Source organism: Verticillium alfalfae, genomic scaffold (assembly GCF_000150825.1).
Source record: "Verticillium alfalfae VaMs.102 supercont1.1 genomic scaffold, whole genome shotgun sequence".
Taxonomy (NCBI): Eukaryota; Fungi; Ascomycota; class Sordariomycetes; order Glomerellales; family Plectosphaerellaceae; genus Verticillium; species Verticillium alfalfae.
In genome coordinates this window covers 3626822-3631253 of record NW_003315038.1, presented here as the reverse complement: position 1 = coordinate 3631253, position 4432 = coordinate 3626822, and positions in this window count along the sequence as shown.

Below are 4432 nucleotides of genomic sequence, written 5' to 3'. Positions count from 1 at the left end.
GGCATGACCAGCACATTGTCCGCGTCGTTGCCAATGTCAAACTCAGTAGCCGAGGTCCTGCGGCTTTGAATCTTCGACCTTCCACTGTGAAGTCAACGGCGAGGTGAACAAGCCGACAGCAGACCTTGATCTGTACCAGGGGGGAAAAACCTGTCCCATGAAAAATCACAAATCCACCCCAACGTGTTATCTCGTCTGGCGCAAACGCCCAAAAAAAAATCACACAGAGCCGCCACACAAACCAAGGTCCTGGAAACCTCCAAAGCCAGATCCAGACCTAGGCCACATGCTTGCTTGTAAAGCTGATACCATCCCAGGCTTTTTTTCTTTATTCTATCTGCCTGGTCCCCAGAAACTTAACAATCAACCTGGTAGCTGCGTCGAGCGTCAACCATGTTTGCTCTGGATGGCCTGAGCATCATACTGGCTCAAATACAAAGAGAAGAGGCGAAGGGGAAACGTGCTTTACACGGCCCTGGTCTCCCGCCGGTCCTATTCATTGGCCTGGCTGACGTTTGGCATCAAACGCCAACGACCGTTTGGCTTGTCCGGTCGTAATTTCGCACATGCACTCATCATGTACCCCAGGTCGCCCAGGCGGCGGGCCTGCACGTTGACGGGGCCCTCATTACATGCACGCTGCGACTCCGCCGGGGCCGAAGCCCAATACAGTTCTCAGGCCCTTTTGGCGGGATCTCCAGATGTGCCAATGTTCAAAAGTACCGACACGACAGGTTTAGAGCTAGACACGCCCGTCAATGTAACTCAAGCCAGCTGTGGTCGTCTATCTGGGACTGTGACAGGAGGCCAGGCCAAAATTCTGATCAGTGAAGAAAGTCGCCTCACGCGTCACTCCTCGGCGCGGCTATTCATCACCACCAGTTCAGACTCTGTTTCCGAAATCTGTGGCATGATTCGCGGGACAACAGACCCTGAGACTTCCCCCCTGTTCATCATCTTACACCTTGCCGTACGTCTTAACCTCTGCGTCGCTCATTATCGTTCTTTTCCGCAACTTCCACGCCGATCACATCGGGTCCGGTCATTGGTAGTGACACTTTTTTGTTCGATCTACGGCCTGTCTTGCGCTTTGGTCTCTCCTCTCTCCCCTCCTTTCAGCCAAGCCAGCAGGATCGTGGTCAGCTTGCCGGGAGGGACGAGCGTATCTTGCCAACCACCAGATGACAGCAACCCTGAGCTGACTTAACAATCGGGCGGGGTGGATGGTGATGCACGCACGACACCATGCTGGCGCAAGGTGCAGGATCGCCCTGTAACTGCGGCGCCAGAATTGTGTTTCTTCTTACTCCCCACCGCCGCTGCCTTTTCTCAATTGCGCAACTGGCGCCACTAGTGTGCTGAAGCAGGATGATGCTGACACCCGCTCGGGCTTTGAGGCACCATCCCCGCGCTACAACTGTCAGCCCGGTAGTTGATCTCGGTTTATGTTTAGGTTTCCCATCGCAGGGGCCAATGTGTTCTCGAGTTGTGGCTTCGGTACGACCCGGCTCAGTCCATCACAGCGGGCCAGGCGGCACAGACTGCGCGATGCTTTGTGCTTTCGAGAACGGATGCCCTTCAATTTTTGAGTGTCTGTTCTGGCCGTCATCAAAGGTCAAGGGCATAAGACCATGCCGCATGCTCCTTCTGGAAGTAAGGGATATGAACAGGCAAGAAGATGAAGGGTCTGACAGGATGCAGAAGACGTTCATTCTTCGCTCAATGTCCAAGTCTTTAAGTTTTGATATGAAGAACTGGATGTTTCAGCTATGAATTTTGACGTTTTTGGCGGATGAAGCGGAACAAACGTCTGCATTATGGTGTCTCGGGGGCTGGAACAGTTCCTAGATGGTGGAGGGAGACGTAACGAGGCAGCTCTCAACCACTTTGATGGTAACCCTTAACGCACAGCCCCGTACGGCTGAGTACTGGTGGAACCCATCGTATCTTGTTGACGGTGCCGAAAGTTTCTTTCACAAGTGCCCGACGATGACCAGTTGCTGCCTCGTCATATGCAGTAAGCTTCGCGGTCTATCATGCCTGAGATTGAATGATGCAGGCTCTGAGGTTCGCCGCATCACCGCCATGACGCGCGGCGGAGAGCCATGTTATCTTGGTTAAATCCGTCACCTCAACAAGGAGAGAAACAATTTAAGAGGATCAAAGTCAAGCCAGCATCGCTATATGCAAGACGCCGCGAAAAGCCCATGGGAAGACAGCGCCGTAGCGGCGCGACAAAAAGTTGCGACGCGGTAGACGACGGCATCATCCTTCCTGACATGAACCGTCGCCCTTTGCTGCACCCTGGATCCTAGCACATGTCACAAGCAGGAGAGCGCACGTCAGGGCTTTGCTCCGCTTGATGCGACAGTGCGTATGGCACAACAACAGTTGGTATTTGTGTGTTTCTGACCACATATAGCCCAGAGTTTTGACGACTAACCCGGATGTAACCCCGCGCTGGAGACCATGGTAGCGATCAAAGTTGCGGTCCCACCTGTTAACCAAGCTTTGAATGTTTACCGCACCTTACACCCAACACGGTAGCTTTCGCACACAACTGCTTCGAGGTCGCACGAGCCGGCCAAAGACAGCTCCAGAATGCGCTCAAAAGGCTCGTTACCCCATCTTGAGGGCAGAGTGTCATTATCAAGACCGATCTCAAGACGTCCAGACGACCGTGATGGGTACTGCGATGGAAACACAACCCCAGAGCCTGAGGCTCGCTTAGAGACCCCATTCAATGCTACCATCCAGGGTGGGGCATGAACTGATCCTCGCCATGATTTGCATTTGCGCAATTCAAAACTCGCCCCGTCCTGGCATGAGGTTGCCAGCCTCCAGTCGCCAGTCGGGCGGAAACGGGAAACGAGGTTCCAGTCTTGATGGCAATGATCGAGGCCCCAAATCAAGCAAAGCTCCAAGCCCACAGTGTGTTTTGCTTTTCGCGCACGAAGGACGGCCAAGGTACCACGAAGGTTGATCTCATCTCAAAAGGGAAGATGACCAGGAAGGGAGGGGTGGGTAGTAGACGGAGGGGGCCAGCAAAATGTCCAAGGCATGCCACACCATCGCCCACGCTGCTAGCCATTTCTGAAACGCTTCCAATCTGCAGATCGATGGCTTATCACCTCCGCTAGGGACGTTTCTGGACTGCCTCGTCTTTTCTAGAAGTTGTGGAAATCGAAACCTGCCTGCTGAATGGCTCCCTCAGGGGATCGTCAATGCCTGCATCGACCAGGGGGGGCCAGTTGGGTTGCGTTGTTGTGGTGGGCGAGAAGCAATGTCCGAGCTTTGACGACATCTCATCTTGCTAATCGCGAACGTGGGGTCCATGAATGATGTCCTGAGAAAGACGAATCACGCACTCCACGTGTGTTGTGATAAGCGGCCACCTGAGAGAAAACCACCACGCGCGCGCGGGGGGGTGTCTTCGCCTTCTTTTTTTCTCCTTATTGCTTCTCTGTCTGCTGATACTCCTCAAGATGATAGGGGCCGCGCGTGTGACAATGTCACGGATGGTGACAGACCGCGAGAAAGTTGCGTGTGTAAGAGGGGAGGTGGGGGGCGGCGGCGCCGACACGGGTTCTCGTCGCAGCTCGTCTCAGTGGGGGGGGGGGGGATGGTAATCTTCTTTTTTCTTCGGATCTCTCCAAAGAGAAGCTCCGCCAATTTGGTGCCGTGCCCTGGTCCATTTCTCCGAAGAAACATCACGAACGGTGCCATGCAGCTGAGATGACGGGGTTGCAGTCGGACGATTGGAGATGACAGAGGACGGCCTGTCTTCCCTGATGAGAGGGCCCCGTCGCAGCTTTGGTCTTCTCCGGATTCGTCGCAATGTATCTGGAAGGCTAATATAGTCTTGGCTTCCGCAAGGGCAAAGACGAGCCGCAAGACGTGACGGAGCACCACAAACCAGGGTCCTCGTATCACATTGACAGTTAACGGAACGGTCATTTGTTCTAGTGTTAGATGTTTGTCCCCCCCTCCCCCCTCCCCCATTCCCAAACTCGTATCAAGTCGCTGCCAGCGCATGGCCACGGAGCTACAAAATCCGCCAATATCGTGATGCCAACCTCGCATGCTCACGACTGCTCGTCTCCTATTCGAGAGGTTTCTTGCCTCCCGCGACGTCATCCTCCCTCTCCAGCGCGACGGGTTTGCCCTGCACGCCCTCCTCGACCTCAGCCACGAGGCTCTCGATGTATGCTTGGTCCCTGCATGCACGATTAGCCTTAGTCCCTCCCACCCCCCTCCCCCCTCCATATCGGCAGATACAAGTCTTTTGGCCCCCACGCCACGAGCGCTCCTTATCAAACGGCGGACCGGAGATGCAAGAAAATGCGGGAAAGGCTCACCTGCCGACGAGTGTCACGGTGCCATTCCGCTCCCAGCGCGGATAGCTGCCGACCTTGACGCCTTTGGTCCCGAA